The following is a 24,625-nucleotide window of genomic DNA, read 5'->3' on the forward strand; positions in this document are numbered from 1 at the left end:
AGGGAAGCCCTATTTTTAGTTTTTTAAGGAACCTCCAGACTGTTCTCCATAGTGGCTGCACCAATTTACATTCCCAGCAACAGTGTAGGAGGGTTCCGTTTTCCCCACACCCTCACCAGCATTTATTATTTGTAGACTTTTTGATGATGGCCATTCTGACTGGTAGGAGGTGATATCTTACCATAGTCACAAAACCATGTATTTTTGACATGCATTTCTCTAATAATTAGCAATGTTAAGCACCTTTTCATGTGTCTGTTGGCCATCTGTATGTCTTCTTTGGAGAAATGTCTATTGAGGTCTTCTGCCTATTTTTTGATTGTTGTTTGGGTTTTTTTGTTATTGAGCTGCATGAGCTGTTTGTGTGTTTTGCAAATTAATCCCTTGTCAGTTGCATCAATTGCAAATATTTTCTTCCATTCCATAGATTGTCTTTTTGTTTTGTTTATGGTTTCCTTTGCTGTGCAAAACCTTTTAAGTTTGATTAGGTCCCATTTGTTTACTTTTGCTTTTATTTCCATTACTCTAGGAGACGATCCAAAAAAATACTGCTGCGATTTATGTCAAAGAATGTTCTGCCTAAGTTTTTCTCTAGGAGCTTTGTAGTGTCTGGTCTTACATTATAGTATCCAGTCTTACATTTGACATGTATTATTATAACCTATCATTTTATGAATGTATCCCTCCTCTCCCCATTATGGGAATATTAAGTATATGTTCCGACTAACGCTGCAGGAGCCAAACTCCACCTGCTGGATTCTTGGCAGGCAACCAACATACCCAGCCAACATACCCACTCTAAAAATGAGAGTAGGAGAAATGATGATACCACCACCTTTGAATGCCCGTCATGTGAGTAATAGAGAAAAGGCTGGGAAACACTGCCAATATACCTGACAATAATAATAATCTGAAACTGTTCTTTCCCTGTTTCTTTACAGATTGCAGTGCACTCACATTATTTTCTAATACATTTGTGTTTCTTCTCTTTTAGTTTTGGAGGCTTTGGGATGAGTGAGGGGAGGATATACTTCTCATGTGTAACAGATTACCTGTTATTTCTGTAGAGAAACATAAGAGTGATGTCTAGTTTTTCAAAAGAAACTAACCACCATTTATGTTAGCACCCCCCAAATGAAATATTTAGGTATAAATCTAACAAAATATGTACAAAATCTGTGAGGAAACCTACAGGACTCTGGTGAATGAAATCAAAGAAGTAAATAAATGAAGAGATGTTCATGGATAGGAAGAGTCAGTAATGGCAAAATGTCAGTTCTTCCCAACTTGATCTATAAGTTTAATGAAAAACCAATTGAAATCTCAGCAAGTTATTTTGTGATCTTGACAAACTGATTCTAAAGTTTATGTGGAGAAGCAAAAGACCTAGAATAGCCAACACAATACTGAAGAAGAACAAAGTTGAAGGACTGACGCTACCAAACTTCAAGGCTTACTGTAAAGCTACAGTAATCAAGGCAGTCTGGTATTGGTGAAAGAACAAATAAATCAATGGAACACTGAAATGTCATTAGAGCCAGATATAGGCCCACATAAATACAGTCAACTGATCATGAAGAAAAGAGCAAAGGCACTACAATGAAGCAAAGATAGTCTTTTCAGCAAACGGTACTGGAACAACTGGACATCCACATGCAAAAAAGTTAGTCTAGGCACAGATCTTACACTCTTCACAAAAATTAATTCAAAATGGATCATAGACCTAAATGTAAAATGCAAAACTATAAAACTCCTAGAAGATCACATAGGAGAAAACCAAGATGACCTTGGATATGGTGGTGACCTTTCAGATACAACACTAAAGGCACAATCCATGAAAGGAAAAATTGATAAACTGAACTTCATTAAAATTAAAAACTTATGCTCTATGAAAGATGATGTCAACAGAATGAGAAGGCAAACTACAGATTGGAAGAAAATATTTTCATAAGACAAACCTGAAAAAGGACTCTTAATTCAAATATGCAAAGAACTCAAAACTCAACAAGAAAAAAAGCAACCTGATTTTAAAATGGGCCAAAAATCTTTAACAGATATTTCACCAAAGAAGATACACAGATAGCAGATAAGCATGTGAGAAGACGCCGCACATCACATGTCATCAGAGAAATGCAAATTAAAGCAACAACAGGATATCACTACACACCAGTCAGAATTACTAAAATCCAAAAAAATAATAACACCAAATGCTGATGAGGATGTGGAGCAACAGGAACTCTCATTCACTGCTGGTGGGAATGCAACATGGTGCAGCCACTTTGGACAACACTTTGGCAGTTTCTTACAAAGCTAAACATACTCTTAACATACAGTCCAGCAGTTGCGCTCTTTGGTATTTACCCAGATAAGCTGAAAACTGATAGTCACATGAAAACCTGTACATGGATGCTTATAGCAGCTTTATTCATAATTACCAAAACTTGGAAACAACCAAGATGTCTTTCAGTAGATGAATGAATAAGTAAGCAATGGTTTTTCTGGACAGTGGAATATTATTCAGTGCTAAGAAGAGAAAAAACATGGAAGAACCTTAAATGCATATTACTAAATGAAAGAAGCCAATCTGAAACGGCTACATACTGTATAATTCCAACTATATGACATTCTGGAAAAGGCAAAACTATGGAGACAGTAAAAAGATCACTGTTTTGCAAACTATAAGACACTGATGAAAGAAATCAAGGATGACACAAACAGATGGAGAGATATACCATGTTCTTGGATTGGAAGAATCAATATTGTGAAAATGACTATACTACCCAAAGCAATCTACAGATTCAGTGCAATCCCTATCAAATTACCAGTGACATTTTTCACAGTACTAGAACAAAAAAATCGTAACATTTGTATGGAGACACAAAAGACCCTGAATAGCAAAAGCAGTAGTATAAAATAGATAACTAATGAGAACCTGCTGTATAAAAAATAAATAAATTTAAAAAAAAACAAAAGAGAAAACACAGACATCAAAAACAATTTTTTTAAAAAGGATCAGTGTTTTCCAGGGATTAAAAGGGCAGGGAGGGTGCTCACTCAGGCAGCACATGTACTAAAAAAGAAGGGCAGGGAGGGGAGGGATGAATAGGTGGAGCACAGAGTGAAATAGAACACTGAAACTACTCTGTATGGTACCATAATGATGGGAACACGTCATTATACATTTGTCCAAACCCACAGAATGTACAAACCAAGAATGAACCCTAATGTAAACTGTGGACGTTGGGTGATAATGCTGTGTCCATGTCAGTTCATCAATTGTAACAGATACACCACTCTGCTGGGGGCCGTTAATAGTGGGGGCTATGCATGTGTGGGGTTAGGGGTATATAAAAAATGTCTCTATCTTCCTATCAGTTTTGCTATAAACCTTAAACTGCTTTTTAAAACTAAAGTCTTAATTTTAAAAAAAAGTTTAATGGTATTTCCAGAGTGACATTAGGAATTTTTAAGTTTCTTCTTTAAATTTTTTATATTCTAAAATTACTTATAGTTATTGTTGTTGGTTGCATTAATCATATTTCTCAACTCAGTTTATGAGCACTGGTCTGTAAAGGACGCTATCTTGTTTAATTATTTAAATAATTAATTAATTTCTCTTTATCCTTTTCCCCATGGGTCACCGTGGCCGGTGATGCCATTTTTATATGTTCTTATAAAAAGGATATTATATCAATATGTCTATTTCTATTGTATAAAATTTTTTTAAAAGAAACTACTGAGGGTATCTTTTTCAGCTAGTGTTTCTACATGTATAAATAAGGAAAAGGAAAATCTAAATTCTAGGTAATAACAGAAGTGTCTAGTGCAATAGTAAATAATGAAAGGGATCTATAATTAAGAAAGATTACATTAAAATGTGAATTAGAATATCATTAGCAAAACTATAATAATTAAATTAAAATATTCAGAAAGGGACCTAAAGATCAGTGTATATTTTAACTTATATGTGGAATCTAAAAGACAAATAAATGTAACAAAACAGAAACAAGAATAGAACAAAGTGGTGGTTGCCCTCTGAGGGGAGGGGGGTCAGGGGATGCGCGGAATAGGTGAAGGGAATTAAGAGGTACAGACTACCAGTTCTAAAATTAAAAAGTCATGGGGATGTAATGTACAGCACAGGGAATATAGTCAGTAATATTGCAATAACTTTGTATGGTGTGTAAGCTATAAAAATAATTGAATCACTATGTTGTATACCTGAAACTAACGTAATATTGTATGTCAACGATACTTGGATAAAATTTTTTAAATTAATTTTTAGAGGATCAGTGTATAGACAGTTGATAGAATAAATAAGGAGTAAAAACTGTATAAAATACAATTATGCATGTTTATACCTGGTGCATAGTAGGTGATCAATAAATATTTATGAAAGAATGGTTGGTAATTCATTGTTAGTATCAAGAAATACTCTATATTATTTGCTATATGGCAGAGGGACAAGATAGCTCTTGAGCTCCAAAACAGGTAATTCTGTTTTTAAGCAATAATTTCCTGGAATTTCAAGTCTCTTGAGACAGGTAAGGCTCAGAGGAACTTCCCTTGAAATTAAGTCTGCCTGGCCTAAGTAAACTGTAGACATTATTTATTATGGAACTGAGAGAACCACATGAAACTGACCCACTGTTAAGATCACTTAGGCAGATTAGGATTTTGTTTTCCTTTTTTTCTTTCTGAAATGTGTTGGCAAATATTAACCAGTCTGATTAGGATCCCAGATTGCATTATGGTGACGACATTACAGTTCGTCATTACTGGTGACGTTGACAGGGAGGCAAACAAAGGTCTATTTCATTAAGGAAGAAATAAATAACAGCCAATGAAGGGGTTGCGCAATCATTTTCCTAGGGCTCTTTGCAGTGCTGGCCGGAAATGAGTGAGGAGGAAGAAGGGCTGCATTCTGCCCCTCCTGCAAGGATGGACGCAATTCTCAGCATGTCAGCAGGGGCACAGAGCTGCCAGAGCAAATCTAGTCCAACTGTCGGGGAATCCGAATCTGTTCTGAGGAAGGAACAAGAAAGCTATCCTGTTGTTTTTTATCTCTGTTTTGATTCCTTTTTTTCCGACTGATTCCAAAATACTCAAATACAACCTGAGGTCAAAGAATGTGCTAACCCCGTCTAGCATGGAGTGGCTGCTGACTCTAGGCAGGATGCTATCATTTTATTATTGATGAGAATATCTTGAAATGGGACTTCCCTGGCGGTCCAGTCGTTAAGACTTCGCCTTCCAATGCAGGGGATGTGTGTTCCATCCCTGGTCGTGGAGCTAAGATCCCACATGCCTTGGGGCCAAAAAACCAAAACATAAAACGGAAGCAAGATTGTAACAAATTCAAGAAAGACTTTAAAAATGGTCCACATCAAAAACACTTCAAAAAAAAAAGAATATCTTCAATAATACAATGTATAAACATCATTGGTAAAACTTTAAAATTAGATATCTAGCTTTTGTCCTATTACTCAAATCACAGGGCCAAACCTGTCTTCTATTTGAGTTCTCTTCTCAGACAAAGGCACTGCTTTACTCTTAGGTTAGTTGGTTTCCTCCCTCTGCACCCATGCGTGAATGTACCCACTGCACGCACACACACGGACACACACAGTTTGCCTGGCCCCTTCTTGGAAAATGCAAAAGTCACCAGGACACAGTGCTTGCCAAAGAGGCTGAAGCTCCTTTTGCCACATCTATAGCTCCTATGCCTGTCCATGACCTTCAGAAGATTTAAGCTCCAATTTGTTGTAGCTGTTAGATTAATGCTATAGTTGGGATTATCTGGGACTTGGGAACACATTTACTAAATTTGCAGATGGCATAAACAGAGATGGTCATGCAATGAATTTACCAGATATTTCTTAAGAAAAATAAATGATCTACCAAAAAGATGTGATACCTTCCCTCTTTCTTGTCTGCAACATCTCTAAAGCTCTATGTGTTAGATTCTGTGCCGGGCACCAGAGGCCCAAGCTGAACACATGGTTACCTCTTATTTGGCGCTCTGAGTTAAACTGTCTGTTTTTCAATCTTTGGGTCACTACAGATATCAATTTGGTAGGTTTTAGTCAGCATTTTTTTTTAATTTACTTTATTGAAGTATAGCTGATTTACAACATTGTGTTAGTTTCTGGTGTACAGCAAAGTGATTCAGTTATACGTGTATGTATATTCTTTTTCCTATTCTTTTCCATATGGTTTATTACAGGATATTGAATATAGTCCCTGTGCTATACAGTATGACCTTGTTGTTTATCCATTCTATATATAATAGTTTGCATCTAGTCAGCATTTTTAAATGGGATGGAATTGAATAGAAATATCAGAACTATTGTTTTTAGTACCATTTTATTTTAGTGGACTAAACAATTGGCTACAAATGTGTGTACTGGATTGTGAGGTATTTTTTTAAAGCTGGATTGTGTCAAAACTTGAAATCCACTGGTATAGCTAATATATCGACAGAGAAAAATTTGTCGTAGCCCGAGTATTCCACCGAAGCAAAAATCCCATTAACCACAGTTCTTTTCAAACAATTAGAAACATGCCATTAGAAGAGTACCAAACAAAATCAGGGTCAATGGAAATTTGAGTTTAACGCCCAAAGAGTGATTGAGAATGTGAAAAGAAAATGTTCTTTTTATAAATCTTAAAATAGTAAGTGCTAATATAATCATGACTGCCATAATGGTATGATTGAACATAAAACTCGGAAACTCGTTATGGGACTAGCAGAGTCCTGTGTGCTGTGGTAAAGTGTAACTCGTCCAATACCCAGCACCAGCAATTACCATTCTGTGACCGTACTGCCTTCCCCTTTCCATCCACTCCCTGCAGGCTTATATTAAAGACCTACTTTTTACAGCCTTCCCACCAACACGTAGGCCCAGTCTCCAGGTTCTTGTTTCTTCCATCATCCCCTCTAACCAGTTAGAGTTTCAAGTCCTGGTAATTCTTCCGTCAAAAGATGTATTGCATCCATGATGTCTTTCTCTTTCCACTTTCCTTCTCACTGCTTGTCCAGACTGTTGTTTTAACCACCTGTCCGTTGCCTTCACTCCACTCCCCCCAGCGTTCCCATATACCCACGTACTGCCCACTGCCCTTTGATGCCGCCATCCCTGTCCTGTGTGCTTCACTCCTAATCCAAGCACTTCAATGAGCTGAAAGAATCTGAACTCTGAACCCAGAGGTATCGCTTGTGAGCTATTGACTTTGGGTAAGTTAATTAAATTTCATAAGCTTCAGTTTCATCAACTATAAAATGTGAGTTAAATGAGTACTACCTCATAGGGTTATTTAAATGAGATCATGCTTAGGAAGTCTTTAGGACATAAGAACACCTAGAGCACAGTATGTGCTCAACGAAATACGTTTCCACATCATAACATATTGCTAACCTCTGTGATGGGGTGTACACTCTTCAAAACGATACTCAATTTTCCTTAGTCTGACATATCGTGTTCATAGTGTCAAATCCTTCTGATTCACAGACTCACCACTGTAGGTGTCCTTCAGCATTGTAGCCTCTGAAATGTTTGCCTCCTCCCTCAATCGCCACTTCCCCAATGCGCTCTTATCCTTCTCTGCTGTGCCACATTCCAGCGTCTGTATCATGCTGCATCTTGTGTTCTGTCATTCACTTGGCCCTTAGCAATATATGTGATGAGTTATTGTTTCTCCTGTGTGTATCTCCATGCATAAGATTTATAGGAAAGATGCCCTAGCAAACGAAAACGTAAAAATGCCAAATATGTTATAATACGTATAAGAACAAAATGTGTTTGAAAGAGTAAGAGATAGATGAACCATTGGTATTTCAGTGTAGACTCAGTGAGGCCTACCTTTGTCTGGCAACTTTGATAAGTTAATTTGATTCTAGTTAACTGACCTTCGTTTTCTTAGCATCAAAGCAAATTGCGAGGTGACCGACTTAGTCACAAAGATTTGATGTAGACCCCAGAGGTTATCAATGTTAAGCTACCTTCTTCATCCCTGAGAAGCTGTACTAAGACCACCAGATTATCTTTTTTTTCTCCCACTCCTTTTGTCCTTTTCATGGTCAATCAATTTATCATATCCCTCTCTGCACCTCCTTTATGTTTTTTCATGTCACTATGTACTCTGCTTTGGTAACTTTAAAATGGTAATTAAGGGCTTCCCTGGTGGCACAGTGGTTGAGAGTCCGCCTGCCGATGCAGGGGACGCGGGTTCGTGCCCCGGTCCGGGAGGATCCCACATGCCGCGGAGCGGCTGGGCCCGTGAGCCATGGCCGCTGAGCCTGTGCGTCCGGAGCCTGTGCTCCGCAACGGGAGAGGCCACAACAGTGAGAAGCCCGCGTACCGCAAACAAAAAATAAAAATAAAAGTTCATGATTAAAATGGTAATTAATCAACAGGTCTCGTGTAATAGTTTTCTCCCCGAATGAGAATTTAAGATACTCAGGTTGACTAAGAGAATAAATACATGCTCAAGATTTACATGCTATTGGTTGGCTAAATTAAGCTGACAGTCCTAAAAGTGTTTTAAGTGAAAGGGACACGTATTACCTTAGTTCCTCAACTATTTGATTTAAAGCTTAGTGCAATGAGAATCCTATAGCTACAGAAAAATATTCCTGTCTCTCCACAACTATTTTTGATCACCAATTATGTGTCAAACCACATAGCAAAAGGTTAGATTCTTTGATAGTGCCTACTCATTGCCTTGAAAACGGGAATCGCTGTTGCTTAATCGATAGTTTTTTTCAACACCTGAGTAGGCTTGAAGAACTGTGTTTTGTCCTGTATGGGAGTCTATGGTTCTAAATAATGGGCATCTTAACCTTAATCCAACCAAAATGTCATTTAGCCATAATCACCTCTTGTATCCTGCCTGCTCTGGTTAGCAATTTCTGTAATAAATGTCACAGTTGAGGGATTAAGCCTTAGAAATGATTCATTATGAAAAGAGTGGCTACCAGCGACACTAGCCTTTTGGAGGAGGGAGGAGAAAGGCCAGGCCGATGTGGTTGTAGAGGGATGCGGTGGACATTTCAACACAGACCTACTTCCAGAAAGGTGCCCTCAAAGAGAAGTCTAGTGATATACTATCGAGGTGAATTGTTATCTTTTAAACACCGCTACACATTAAGCATGCTAGCCCACTGAAAAAAAATCACTATTGCTCTGTTGAATAATTAACCAAATTTGCAGAGGAAATCCAGCAGCACCACTGCCACAGGAAGGATGAGAGGCAGATGCCGCCTACAATGGCCATCTTTGAAAAACGTCATTTGTACCGGAGTATGAACCACTGTCTTAAAAATCAGAAGAAATTTTTCTCTCGAGAAACTAAGAACTGAGAAATGTTTAGGGATTCCTTCCAGGTGGGAATAAATTCTGCCATCCCACCTTCCTTCAACCTTGATAACGTGTATATCCAGCATACCTCAAAATCCTATGCTTCTCCCTTTCGCCTTCCAACTGATTTGCCTTACAATCATTCAAGAGCTTCACTGTTTTCCTTACTTCCATAGCCGGCTTCTCAGGAATGGTATAAATATTTAACAACGGGCTCTCCGGGAGAAAAATACCCTTCAGATTTGGAGTTTGCCGGTGATGTCACTGATTACAGACCTACTGATTACAGAGATCCGGCACACTACTGCTTGTAGACCTGCCAGTCCCATCTTTCACCACTTAGGTACCTTAGTAGTGGCTCCAGAATTTCTATATAAAAGGGAATTGCAGGGCCATTGTAATTGCAAAGGGAGGCTGCATATTAAGTGCACTATTTTTATTGGATTATATGGGTTTGGAGTGAATTCAGGGACATAGAGAGAGCAGTGGGGAGTAGCTACAGCCCCCAACCCCCAGTTCATGCCGTTCACCCAACCTTTGGCGGGTGAACCCATTCAAAGTCTTCCGGTCCAGCCTTGGTCCCTGTTCTTTAATCGTCTTGTCAACCTTCCCAACATCCTCCCAGTCACTCTGATTGGAAATCTTGGAATCATCCTTCATTCCTTCCCTCACCTTGCTTCCCACATGCCACCTCTGCCATAGTTTTCTCATCTCTTTTCTCTTACTACCAACGACATCGATGGGCTGCTCCCCTCCCTTTGACGCGGCGGCAGCCTTGTAATTGATCTCCCTAACTGTGGATTCTTTTCGACTAGTCAGTGCAACTCGAAACCTGCTTCCTTTGTAAACTTTCTAATTGTCTCACTGTCCTGTTGGAAAAGCTCTGGTAGCTTCCTACTGCCCACCAGAAAAACCCCAAATATGTCAACAAAGCCATTAAAGGTTTTCCAGTCTCACCTGTTCTACCATATCAGCTTTTAGCTCCCGATGGCCACTTTTATGGCACTGCATACCAGTATTGGTTGTTTCACGGATAGCATCCCACCTGACAAGTCAGGTCCCTGCAGGCGTGTACTGGCTGGTAAACATTCTTAGGGACACTCCTACACATGAGCACACTATGTTTAAATTTTCAGGACAACCCACTCTTCCTCGAACAACTGGTATATTTTCCCCATGCCTGCGTCTTTCTTTTCGTGTCTGTGTCTTTCCCCTTTGTACAGTTGAAATCTTCCCTGTCATTCAAGGTCTGACTCAAATTCATGTAGCACGTTCAGACGTTAACAAACAGAAAGAGGAGGTAATACATCTTAGAACAAGAGGAGAGAAATGACTGTGGCATGTCAGTGGCTTAAAGCAGAAGCCAGAGACTGGCTGGAGTCCAGGCAGGAAAGAAGGTCCAGGACTGCCCAGGAGCAGGGATAAGCAACTCCTAGGAAAGGCGTGTAAATGCTGTTGAACCAGAGACATCAGGGCGACTGTAATCCTTCTAAGGCAGCAACATAGAAGACTACCTCAGTGGGGCAGGTGTAACCCCAGATTTCTTCCCAGGTATCTAGTGGAGTCTAATTGTATACTGGGGACTCGCGTGCAGAACTGGTTTAGACAAAGTAAAGAGCTGGTGTAATAGCTGAAAACCCAGAGAGTGCATCAAGATAACACAAGGTCTGAGAGAGCAACGTACGAAAAAAACACCCTTCGCATTTTTACACCATGAATACTCTTAGCGATGGGAAACCCAAGATTTTAACATGCGTTATAAAATAGGAAGCCTCAGGGCTATGGAGTTTGATTCGGCAGTAATCGTGTTTCTCCATTCTTACTCTTATTTACATGTTTTGCTAAGTTTTACACAGCTGAGCTCAGACTGTGTTTACAGGGACTTAAAAGTACAAAAGAATAAAGTTTTAAAAATCACCCATAAAACTACTATATATTGACTCACCATTTTACACATTTCCTTCTAATATTTTTTTCTACATATGTATTTTCTCTACATATTATATTAGATATAAATTTCTCGCAGCCTGTAGCATCACAACTTACTGATACAATTGATCAAAATTAGAGAAAATGAGGAATTATGAAAATGATACGTATATTCCTAAGATTTTTTTCCCTCCAGCTAAAACACTTGAATTCGCATCATTCACTAGCCTTTTGATACAGGGCAGATGTTTTCTTTGAGAATAGAACCACTGGTTGGAATTCTGTAACCTCTTTCTTATGTAAACCCATAATGGACTCTCAATATTTTTCTACTTCAGTTTTGTTAAAGTGAAGCAAAGCATTTCTAATTAAGAATGTTAAGTGTTTACAATTATTTTCCCCTTTTATAGCTGTGTCTCACCCATTCCTAATTCAATCGCTCCTTTTTTGTAGTCACCCACTTTTGTCAAGTCTTACCAAAGCATTCAACTTAGTTTCCAGGAAACAAAAACACTTTTCCCCTCAAGTTATCCTTGTAATGCAATACAGTTGTAGTCAAATGATGGGGTGACAAGAACAAGGGCAACTGGCACTGGCAAGTTCAGGAAGAGCCGCTGACTCTCGGTCTTAATACGATGTAAGTGATAGAAGCAGAGCCCGGCAGGACCACCAGAGAGAGGGCTACCAGCTACAAGGTCCATGAGTCATGAGCCTCACCAGTAAAGCCTGTGTTCAGAGTGGAAAGCTCTTTAGCTGGGCGGGGTTATGCAGAGAACTTCTGCTGTATAACCCTCCAGTGAGCTTCGCGGATCACAAACACTTACCGGTCATTTTGTTTACTTCCTCAGGCTCAGGTCCCAGAAGTAGAATTATAAGTAAGCTTAGTAGGACTTCAGAAGTGACAGAGAGTGGAAGTCAGAGGATTGACGATTTAATAATAGGCTGGTCTGGAGGGACCTCATTGGGAAGGCGACCCATGAGCAAAGACCTACAGAAGCCCTGTGCGATCCCTCCACCTGATGTCACTCCCCTGCCCTCCTACTCAGCTCCCACTGCCACGCTAAGCTCGTCGCTCTTCCCCACAAGCTCCTGCCTCTGCACTATTTGTGCCCTCTGCACCTGGAGGACAAAGGATAAGGCACAATGTACAAGGTGCCGTCGGTACAACAATGAACAATCTACTACCAGAGACGAGAGGTGGGACAATCACTTTGGGTTGATGTGATCAGAAAAGGTCTTAGGGAGATATTATCTTTCCAAAATGCTTTGCAGATCCCCCCCCTTGCTGTCTTTAATGTGCATACATCATGAATTCATTTTTACCTCCCATTTTGTGCTCTTGGACGCAGTAGAGTGTGGGTTCAGACTCACCTGGATTTGAATTCCAACTATGCCGCTTACTGAATGTGCAACTTTGGTGAGCTGGATTTCTCTGAGCCCCAGTTTTCTCATCTGTAAAATAAAGATAACCCTCTTTGAAGCTGGCTGGAAGAAAAGTAAGTAGCATACAAGGTCTGACAGAGGATGAGAGAGGATATCACTGTTACAAGAGAAATGGATCAGATAGTGAAGGTTTTTAAACTGTGCTGAGGAGCATGTATCTTATTTTGTAGGTAATGGGGAACCATTAAAACTGTTTTGCACAGAGAAGTGACATAGTGTATGTTTGTTTTAGAAGGACAACATGAACAGCAAGTGCAGGGTGTGTTTTTCAGAACTGGCTCAATGAGACCAAGGAGTGTGATATGGAGATAGAAGACGTGGATTTGATAACTGGATTAAAATGTTTTCTAAACTTTATGTCTTAACATGTAGTTGATTCTCAAAATATCGGCAAAATGAATAAATTTTTCTTAATCATTTTCATTGATGGTTTGACCCAGTTTCCCAGAGTTTGGCTTTAGGTCATCCTTGGATTGGTTGTTTGAGGTATATATGGTTTGAGGACCAACTGCTCAAGCTACCAAGAATAGGAAAGGAGGGAAAAAAAAGAAATGAACTGATAAAAAGGAGTCAGAGAGTCTGGGAAAAGAAACTTAAGTAAACTTTATTTTGTGGCCCAACAGACATCGCTTTAAAAAGCATTTGTCAGCTCTTGACTTTGAAAAATAATTACATCATCTAGCGTGAAGCTTGTAGATAACAAAAATGGAGAAAGGAATTATGGTTTCTTTTTAACTGGTTGCATTCTGGGCTGATCTCCTTGCAGAGCAAAGAGCAGATGGAAAGAGTGTGGAAGGAGAGATCGGCACAAATCCATCACCAATGATAGAAAAGCTTCAGGGTGCAGGCTTGTTCAGTTTTGCCAGGCAGCGGGGCGCCAGCTTTTAAATTTTCAATTATTTTTGAATAGGTAATACATTCATATAGTTTAAAATTCAAACAGTACCAAAGGATATAGAATGAAAAGTCTTCCACCCATCCTACCCCCCAGGCACCCAGTTACCCTCCTCTGAAAGCAATTTCTTACTTATCCTTGCAGAGATATTTTATGTATATACAAGCAAAACATATTCATTTTGCCCTTTTTAACACAGCTGGTAGCACAGTAAACATACTGCTCTGTATCTTAGGGTTTTTTCTAACTATCATTGTGTTTTGGTTTTGTTTTATTTGTTCTTTTACTTAACAATATATTTTGGAGGCTATTCCATAGCAATACATAAAGAGTGTCGTTGTTATTAAATCAGGCTGCTTGTATATCGTTATATGGAAGCGCCATAATTTTTGTAACTAACCACTCCCTATTAATGGACATTTACATTGCTTCTAATCTTTTGTTATTTCATGCAGTGAATAACCTTGTACCTGTATCAATTAGTACACTTATTTATTTATTTTACTCATAAGGTTACCTAAGTAGTACCTAAGGTGGAATTGTTGCGTCAAGGTGTATTTGACCTTGTATTTTTGACCAGTAGTGCCAAATTGTTCTCTATAAAAGTTGTATTAATTTACATTCTCAAAACAACATTTGCATTCTCACAGGTAGAGTATGAAGAACACTATCTTTAACTTGAGAGCAGAAAACTGTATTGTTAATTCATGTGTACCTGGAGTAAATTCAAAGGGTCTCACATCAACTCACAGGTGTCCATTCTGAAGATGTTGCTTTCTATCCAAGGTGATAAGTTTGTCTCCTAGATCAGTGGTTCTCAACTGGGGACAGTTTGGCCTCCCAGGAGACATTTGGCAATGTCTGGAGACATTCTTGATTGTCACCACTAGGAGGTGGAGGTGCTGCTGGGATCTAGTGGGTAGAGGCCAGGGATGCTGGGAAACATCCTATAGGCACAGGACAGTCACCTGTCTTTCCTGCCCCACAAAGAGTTATCTGGTCCAAAATGGCGGTAGTACAGAGTAAGGACATCTGCCCTAGATCAATGTCTACATCCTGCTGATGGTATTCAATACATCTTTTACAAAGCTGAGGATCCCTGACTCTGAGACCTAAGGTCTGTGCCAAATAAAATAACGAGTCCTCTGTGCTTCTATAGTACATTTGGTGTTTGTTTCTTCTCCAACATTTATATTGTATTGAAATTAATGATTCATAGGAACTGTGAGCTCCTCAAAAACATGAATGTATCTTATTTATATCTGTATCCTGAATATCCGGCACAAAGAAAGCACTCAGCTTATTAAATGAATGAATGGATGTTAACAGTACTTTCTAGTTGCCTCAGTGTGACTTAAGGGATTATTTTATTTTTCTCTCGTTTCTTTTTTTTATTAATTTATTTTTTATTTAGTTATTTTTGGCTGCGTTGGGTCTTCGTTGCTGCACGCGGGCTTTCTCTAGTTGCGGTGAGCGGGGGCTACTCTTCAGTGGGATCTTCCTGGACCAGGGCTCGAACCGTGTTCCCTGCATTGGCAGGAGGATTCTTAACCTCTGCGCCACCAGGGAAGTCCTATTTTATTTTTAATCAAAGGGCATTTTTTTACTCTTATTTGCTCACTTTCTCCTAATTTCAAATGTCCAGTTTTCTTTAGACTTAACGCAAGTAATATTTTCTGGCTGACAGAGGAATCGTACCAGGAAGTATCAGCTGAATAAGAAACATGGGCCCCTCCCCTGACTTAAACTTCTGTAAACTGTGGTTTATTGCCACAGCATTAGTCACTTAATTATATACTAGCTTGCTCATTTATACCTTCTGACTGAATTTGTCTCGTCTACTCAAATGGATTGAAATCTCCTGAAGGGCAAAAGTCAAAAATTGTAAGAACCTCAGTGAGGCCTAACTTAGTACTTTACAGTGTATAAAGCAGGAGAGTGACAGGTTGTTTAAATCTGTCTTTTTTGTTAATCACAACTCAGACCAAACCCAAAGAAGATCCTGACCTCAGCAAAGAAACTCTTCCATGCCTCTCTCTCGCTTTATCACAGCTCACCCTTCCCCCTCCCCATATCCTCAGGTCCGTTCTCCAGTAGGTCTGTGTCTTTATTCCTGTCTTACCCCTAGGTTCTTCATGACATTTTTTTCCCTTAAATTCCATATATATGTGTTAGCATACGGTATTTGTCTTTCTCTTTCTGACTTTCACTTTGTATGACAGACTCTAGGTCTATCCACCTCATTACAAATAGCTCAATTTCGTTTCTTTTTATGGCTGAGGAATATTCCACTGTATATATGTGCCACATCTTCTTTATCCATTCATCGGATGATGGGCATTTAGGTTGTCTCCATCTCCAGGCTACCAAACGTAAGGTAGATAGCTAGTGGGAAGCAGCCGCATAGCACAGGGAGATCAGCTCGGTGCTTTGTGACCGCCTGGAGGGGTGGGATAGGGAGGGTGGGAGGGAGGGAGACGCAAGAGGGAAGAGATATGGGAACATGTATATATGTATAACTGATTCACTTTGTTATAAAGCAGAAACTAACACACCATTGTAAAGCAATTATACCCCAATAAAGATGTTAAAAAATTTAAAAAACAAGAAACTCTTCCTTCTCAAGAGCAGAGCACCCCAGATTCTCCCAGACACTCGGGTCCTCCTTCCTTACCAACAGCAGAAGAGCCAGGCGCAGGGCCCTGAGGGGTCCGTCTGCTTCCTGACTTAGCGTTCTCCCACCTCCCCACCTTGTTCTCTAGGAGAGAAGAGCCCCGACTGACCTGTTCGTGCACAGCTCTCTTTTCACATCTGTGTCCATCACTGCGAATGCTGCTAGCAGACACTTTCCCAACTCAGCAGGACTAAAGGCCCCAGTGTGACTTGAGCTAAACACAGAAATCACTCAAGCTTTCCTCCCACTGTCGGCTAGCAGGGGTCTCCGCTTAGCAGCTCCCTCCAGGCCCACCACACCTGGGCAGGCACGGGGCTTGAAGAACAGCGGGTGGAGCGAGGCCTTGTTTTAATGAGAAGCCCCAGGTGTGGGTGGGGAACAGGCATCAGCGGACCAGCAAGGTCGGTGAGAACTAAGGGCAAGAATCCTTGTTTGTAAGGCTCCGTGACGCTAATTAGATCCTGCAGAAAACTGGGCTGTGGGGCAGCTTGGATCCTAGCTGAGTTTAAAACGCAAATACAAGAAAAGCGCAAAAGCCAGTCTGCTGGGTTTATTTCCAATAGCTTGTTGTTTAACTACCATTTAGCCCTGAGATCCTGTTGCTTTCTCTTTCCAATTAAAATAAGCTTGCAGTTGAAGACCTTCAAAGCTGAATTGTGAGAGAAAAGGAAAGCATTCAGATTTGAATATCTATCAGGCAAACCGAGTAAATGATAAGAGACAGCTTGATGAGGGAAGGTAAAGAAATAGCAAAACTTAAATATTTTAATCATCTCTTCCCTAGAAGAGTTCAAGTTTAAAAAATACCGATTTCAAGGCCTTTTTAAAACAGCAACTTTGATATCTAGCTATGAGTTATCTCCACAAGTAGGAAAGTGGAGCTCTTGAGGGGTTAATTTTTGAAGGTTACTAAAACCTGAGTCGACTTTGCTGAGAAAGAACCCAAAAGGTCACATTTCCCACGTGATCTAAAAAGAGTAGAGCTCATTATTGTGTTTATTTTCAAGTTAGCTAAAACTTTCCTCTTCAAATGATAGTCTTTGGGCAGGGGTTTGGGAGAACATATAGTAGACTTATTTAAGTGTTAGAACGTTTAATTTGGACTCTCTAGAAAGAGATTGCATAGTTTCTACCTTCTTAGGTAAATGATGCCAAAATAATAATTTTTAAGTGATAATAATTCCCGATTGTGTATCTGTTATTTTCCAAGAACCATGCAGAGTATGTAACTTATTTAAGCTCTATAACAACTCTTTGAGGCAGGTACATTCCATTTTGTGACATTTTCCAATGCCTTAGACGAAAGGATACTAAAGTGCAGTCTTGGAAATGTTTCCAGACATGAACCTCCTAAAATTATCTGCAAACATGTATGTGTGTGTGCACGTGTGCGTTTCTATCGGGAGTCCATGGTTTTCATCAGCTTCTCAGAAAACTCTGTGGCCCTTAAAACATCCAGATTGGATTAATCATTACAAAGAGCAGGCACTTCTGTGTTGCCTCGTCTACCTCTATTAGCGTGAACAACGGTTCCAAGGCTATGTTTTCTGAGTTTTCTCTTGTTTCCCTCATTCTCTGATGATGCTTCTTGCCCAGGTCCCTGAGTTTGCCTCCAGGAAAAAATGCCCGTCTCTGCCCTGTGTACAATTGGTCAACAACTTGGACTCTGGAACCAGATGGTCTGGATTTAAATCTGGTCTCTCCCACTTACCACTTGCATGACTTTGCCTCAGTTTCCAGCTCTGCAAGGTGGAACTCAGAGTAGGACCATGCCCCTAAAGTTGTTCTGAGGGTTAAAGAAGTTCATATAAAGAACAGTGTTTGGAATATAGGAAGCAATAAGTGCTTGCTGTACTGTGTGCTTCTAATCTGTTGTGAATTTAGAAGCCGTCTGTTCAAGTCATATTTGACGAAAAGGGAGGATATATTTGGGGTCTTCATGATTCTTAAGGCCCTTTTTACTTCTTGGTTTGTGTCCAGCCCTGCTTACCATGGAATTCAGTGAGATAACAAGCCATGTATTTGTTTTTCCAAAACACTGTGGAACAAAAGAAGAACTGAATAGGGAAGGGATGCAGTTTCTCACAAGCCTTTACTAAAGTAGTCGTTATAACTGAAAGTCCACGACACTGTTGTTGGCACTAAGCGAAGCAGCCCGCCTGTCTCTTCAGCCCTTCTGATTTGCTTCAGATGCAGTTCGAAGGGAAGAACCAATGTTTCAGCTGGTATCTTTCAGCTGGTGTTTCCTGAGATTGAATCACCTCCCCTTAAGACTGAACTGGCAGGATCTGCTGGGTTCACAATGCAGATGATCCAGGCAAACGTTCCCCATCAAAGGAGGCAAATAAAATTGGATTACATAGGATAGCAGGTGACATTTTTTTCTTTATCCTTTTCTCGAGGATTAATAGTCTCTTATATTTCACCTCACTCTTCTCTAAGGGTCTTTGTACCATCCATCTGAAGGCTGCTGTCCGATGATGGGTGGAGACGGGGATACCAAGGTCCCTAGAACACTTGCCTAATATCACTAAAGAGTTCTGATGGCATCCCGGAGCCCTGGTTCTAGCAGGGCAGCCGTTGTGAAGTGGGCGAAGGTAGCTGCTACCCTCTGGATCATCACCATCACCTGCAGGGTATCAGCATCTCGCTGGTCTGGAACTGCCAAGCCTCTCTCCATTCTTTCTGTCTAATGCTTTTCCCACCAGAGCAGCTTTGGAGAAAGTCACAAAGGGCTGAGATTCCCCGCTGTCTTATTAAGCAAGGGTGTCTGTTATGAAAATAGGTAGCGTGGCAGCCTAGTGGAACCTACTGTTTTCAGAATGAGCAGAGGTGATGTCAGCTTTCAACAAGCCGGGCTTTTCATAAAGTGACCAGTTATGAATGTCATTGTAATCGGTGTTAGTACCATCCAGGCTGCTGCTAAGTTGCAAACGACTTACAAAAAGAAGTTTCCCTCCCCTTTGAAGATCGATGGATGATAGGTGATAGGTGATAGATGATAGATAGATAGATATACTTTTTTTTCTTTCCATTTTTTTTCCGGAGTTACAGATAACAAGGAAGCACATGGGAGGGGCCCAGGCATTACCATTCATTAGAATTCAGTTCAGCTGGAATTAGATGTATTCAGCCTTGAGTAGGTTACTTAATCTCTGAACCTGTTTCCTTCCCTGTAAAAAGTCGTTAACGTGTACCCTGCAGACTTGCTGCATTGCTGGAACAAGGCTTTAAATCTTTGCTCACAATTTTAAAGGCAAAATTGCCAAAGGGACCTGCTGTCAAGCATCCAGTTCCCATCAGACTTAAAGACAAACTCACTTAGAGATACCATGAGCTTCTATGGGATCCATGCCCAATTCAGAAAGAAGTCATAATGCTCCAGAGACTCCATATTTGCTGGTGCTGATGAGAAGATGAGGACTCCTTCCTTTACCAAACTTCAGTCAGTCTCCTCTGAGCCCACTTCTTAATCAGGCTTCAGTCTTGGGCTTTTCTGTCTGTCCTTGCAGAGCAAGAATCCTGCTATGCCAGTTTAGAGAGAATACTCCCGCCCATCGCATCTGATAATTTTCAATATCCAATCAAATTCCTCCTCCTTCAGCATACGCCAGGTGATATCTGATCACCTGACCTGCCTTCAGCAATAATCCCCCTATCCTTGATGTCTGTTTTTTTTGTTTGTTTGTTTGTTTTTGCGGTACGTGGGCCTCTCACTGCTGTGGCCTCTCCCGTTGCGGAGCACAGGCTCCGGACGCGCAGGCTCAGCAGCCATGGCTCACGGGCCCAGCCGCTCCGCGGCATGTGGGATCTTCTCGGACCGGGGCACGAACCCGTGTCCGCTGCATCGGCAGGCGGACTCTCAACCACTGCGCCACCAGGGAAGCCCCTGATGTCTGTTCTTAATCATTTTCCATCCGCTGACAAACCTCCCCAACACAAACCTACCCCTTGGTTATAAATCCCCACACATTCTTGTGTTTGTATGTGGAGTTGAGCTCAATCTTTCTGAATCTTCCTTATCATTTTTAACAAGTATAAGAATAATTTTTTCTTTTAACAGAGATCAAAGCTTAAATATGAGGTTTTTTAAAGAGGCTAACACAGTGCCAAACTGTCCTCAGAGGACTGAAAATTAGGTTGGGAAGTCCACTGTGTCAGTGCACTTACAACAGAGCTCTCAAACTGAGCTGTGCATTGGAGCCGGGGTAAGTTATGCAAAGGAGTGAAGCGGGCTAGGTGAGAAATGGGCAGTCTGGAGTCGGGAGCGTCCCTGCCCTCTAGAGGGACTGCCCTTATCTGCGCCACCTAGTGTTGCTACCTGGAAATGACCTTCTGAGTGTTTTTTTTTTTTTGAAGAGAAGCAAGAGAGAAATCTGGATTTTTATGCAAGTTCAATTCAATGGACAAAGAAAGAAAAGAAAGGAAAGGAAAGAGAAAAAGGGCGAGGAGAGAGCGGGGAAGAGGCAGGGGAGGGAAGGGAAGGGGAAATCACACAGGACACACAGACCTGTAGAAGGAATTTATTCAGCCTGTGGATCATGTTTGCAAGCTCATTTTTAGGTGTTATTAAATCTTATCACAATGGACTCCCATTGCTTTTAAAGACTTTTACTCCTCACTCTAAACCACCAAGTAATTACATTTTTTAAATGACCTATTTGTCCAACCCATTAGAGACTATAGATTTCTGCTGTTTGGCTGGAGAGGCGAGGGGCAGATGAGGGAGGGCTGCTTCCTGAGCTTTAGCAGCCTTTCCAGGGCTCCTGGAGGTGCTGTGACAATTACAATAGCAGATATGTTCTGAGTAGTGTTGATTTCCTATCTATCCTTGAATCAAGAGATTTCGAATTACAGGTGATAGCCAAGCAATGTGGGCTTTTCTTCTTGATTTTTTAAAAAATAAATTTATTTATTTATTATTTATTATTTATTTTTGGCTGCTTTGGGTCTTTGTTGCTGCGCACGGGCTTTCTCTAGTTGCGGCGAGCCGGGGCTACTCTTCGTTGCGGTGCACGGGCTTCTCGTTGCGGTGGCTTCTCTTGTTGCGGAGCACGGGCTCTAGGCACGTGGACTCGGTATTTGTGGCTCGCGGGCTCTAGAGCGCAGGCTCAGTAGTTGTGGCGCACGGGCTTAGTTGCTCCACGGCATGTGGGGTCTTCCCGGACCAGGGCTCGAACCCATGTCCCCTGCATTCGCAGGCGGATTCTTAACCACTGTACCACCAGGGAAGTCCCTCTTCTTGATTCTTGAATTGATGGATAATTTAGCCACTATTAACAAAGCAAACAAAAGAAAACATCCTTTCAAAAATAAACCAGTCCAATCAGCTCTCTGTGGGAAGTGGGGGTAAACTCAGTGACTCCTGAGAGTTTAATGAAGTCCCTCATCTTTTCTAAGTCTTTCAACTTTCAGCTGCTGAACTCTGAGGTGCTCATATTTTATAGTCGCCTTTGGCAAGCCAGGCTTCTTGGCTCCAGCCCAGTAACACGGGAGATGTTCTGTCCTCCTGGGTTTATTAGACCTTCCAGCGTTCTGTAGCAGGTGGCCCATGTACTTGTTTTTAATTGTCTAAACCTGGATTACAGATACATAAAATCTCAAAAATAAGATACAACCATGTTTTTATTTCTAAAAATAGCACTCTTTTAAATTGTGTTTTCATTAATATTTCATGCCATGGGTTAAACTTTTTTATTATTTTGAAGTTTGGCAGGGCTTAATAATGGCCATTTTGGAGGGAAATGGAATCAATTAACACCTTTTTTGTGCACAAGACCCTGCACTGTGTCCTGTGGAGTGAAGAGAAAAGAATCAATAAGCTAGTTCCCTTCCCTCCTGAGACTTGAAGGACTTTGGGAGAAATGAGGCATTTATACAAGTAACAGCGGTACAAAAACAGTACATAAAAAGCACAATACAAAGGATGCAGATGACCATAGCTGTAGGATTTTGAAAAGAGAGAGAGACTTTATGACCTGAAAGGCCTTAGAAGGCTTTCAGAAAGGATATGGGGTTTAAGTGGGGCTTTGAAGAATGGGTAGGCTGTTTGAGGATGAGGGGCTCAGAGAGAGGACTAAAGGTATAATAAAGACAGGTGCGAAAGAGGGAGAGGAAAGATGGGCTGGCGCCACTACAAGTGATTGCGATAGAAAACTCCAGAAAGGAAGAAATGGAGTATAAACCTGGGGACATGGTTTGAATGAGCAGAAAGCTGTCAAGACCAAGCATATTTAACCCATTAATATGAATAATGAAGTTAGAAGGAAGCGTTGGTTTGGGGAAGAAGATAAGCTGGATTTATTGTTAGATGTCATATGATAGATCAGCCAAATAACATTGAACCAAAATATAAAATTATTTATTTTCAAAATCTGGGCTCAACCAGATTTGCCTTTGCCTTACTTTGACCCTAAAGCTGAAGTTAAGATTGTGTTGTTTGATTTATTATCCAACACATGCAAAACAGTAGGATCTTTGATTTTTGGATCTGGAGGAGTCCTTAGAAATCACATAATTCATTTCACCAATGAGTTAATTTGGAGTGCAGAAAGATTAAGTGATTCCCATGAGGTCACAGAACCTATGAGTGATAGAGGTAATATTAAAACAGTCATCTACTAATTTCTGAACCATTGCTGGAGTCTGGTTTTCCTTTCTAAAAAAATGTTTATGCATAAACTCACATGAATAAATTTTCATAAATACTTTAAAAAATTCAGATATACTTTTTAAAATATACTTTTAAAATCCAAAATACTTTTGCATACCTCCATCTCTTTGTCCCTGTTTCCAAAGTCATCACACTCCCTCCATTTACCACCTAGTATGTCTCATTCTGTATATTTTTAGAATTTACATAATCATACACAAACACATCTGTACACACCCACATAACACATACATATGTAGTGTTTTAGGTCATTGTTTTACAGAAATGAAAACATACATATTCTTCTCTGTACCTTGCTTTTCTCATTCAGCCATACCTTGGGGAAATTTCTCCCAAGTGAAAAGTTATAGTCTAATTAACTGTTTATTTTAATGGTTGTATAATGCTCTACCATAGAGCTTTGTCATGATTTATTCTGCCTTTCCACCTAATCAAGGAGATCAGTTTATTTTGAATTTTTTGTCTCTACAAATAGTACTTCAGTAAACATACTTGTACGTATATCTACATATGCTGGTATTTTATTTCTATGGATAGGATCACTGGGTCAAGGACGTGTGTATTTTTAGTTTTAAAAGCTAAACTGATTCCCTAAGAAAGCTGCAACAATACACATTTGCACATACAATTAATGAAAATACTTCCCTTCACTAGATCTCCCCAGGCCATGCTGTTATAACATTTTTTTTAAAGTTTTTGCAAGTGCAATTGGTGTAGAGTAAAATCTCGTTGTTACTTTATTTGCATTTCTTTGAGTACAAATGAATTTGATCATCTTTTCATAAGACTGTTGGCTATTGGATTTCCTATCTTGCAAACTGTTCCTTCATATTCTTTATCCATTTTTCCAGTGGATTATTTTGTCTCCTTGTACATTTTTAAGAGCTTCTGCTATATTACAGATATTTTTGCCTGTCCTCCAGGGTTGCAAACGTTTTTAAACCTATCGTATGTGTTCGTCATCTTTTGCCATATGCAAAAGTTTTGTCATTTTTAAGTCACCTATGCTGATGTTTTCTCTCGTAGATTTTGTATTTTCTGCCTTTGCCAAAAGAAGCCTTCCTACCCTGCCCCTGGATTATATTTATGATCCTACATTTTCTTAACAGGATTATTTATTTATTTTCCATTTTAACCTTCAATCTCTCTAAGTCCATCTAAGATTTATTTTTGGAATTGGTGTAAATAAAGATCTGGTTTTCTTTTCTTCTGGTTGAATAGTTTGCCAGCCCCTTATATTAAATAAGGCATCCTTTTGTCACCAAATTGAAATGCCTTTTTTATCATATATTGAATCCTCATTTATATCTGGATCTATTTCTAGATATTCTATTCCGCATATCTGTTTAGGCCTATTTCAATACTTATTCATTTGATTACAGTAGCTTTATAGGATTTTCTGATACCTGGTAAATTGGATTACTCAAATGAGGTAGTTATCAAGTGCGTAGGTAAATACGTTAAAAACCTGTTTGCTAGACAGCGATGGGATGCAAGCAGAAACTAATATATCAAAATAATACCTGTATAATTAAAATAATTTTTCCAGAATCTTTCTTCCCAAGATCTATTTTTATATCAAGAGATATGGGAAGAGGGCTTCCCTGGTGGCGCAGTGGTTGAGAGTCCGCCTGCCGATGCAGGGGACAGTC

General features: G+C 40.0%; 1 protein-coding gene across 1 annotated transcript in view; it reads left to right on the top strand.

Annotated features, from left to right (window-relative positions):
- Positions 1–24,625, top strand: part of GPRIN3 (GPRIN family member 3) — a 64,753-nt gene that overhangs the window by 36,896 nt on the left and 3,232 nt on the right. The window lies entirely within an intron of this gene.

Source organism: Neophocaena asiaeorientalis, unplaced genomic scaffold, assembly GCF_003031525.2.
Source record: "Neophocaena asiaeorientalis asiaeorientalis breed wild unplaced genomic scaffold, Neophocaena_asiaeorientalis_V1.1 scaffold7, whole genome shotgun sequence".
In the NCBI taxonomy this organism is placed as follows: Eukaryota; Metazoa; Chordata; class Mammalia; order Artiodactyla; family Phocoenidae; genus Neophocaena; species Neophocaena asiaeorientalis.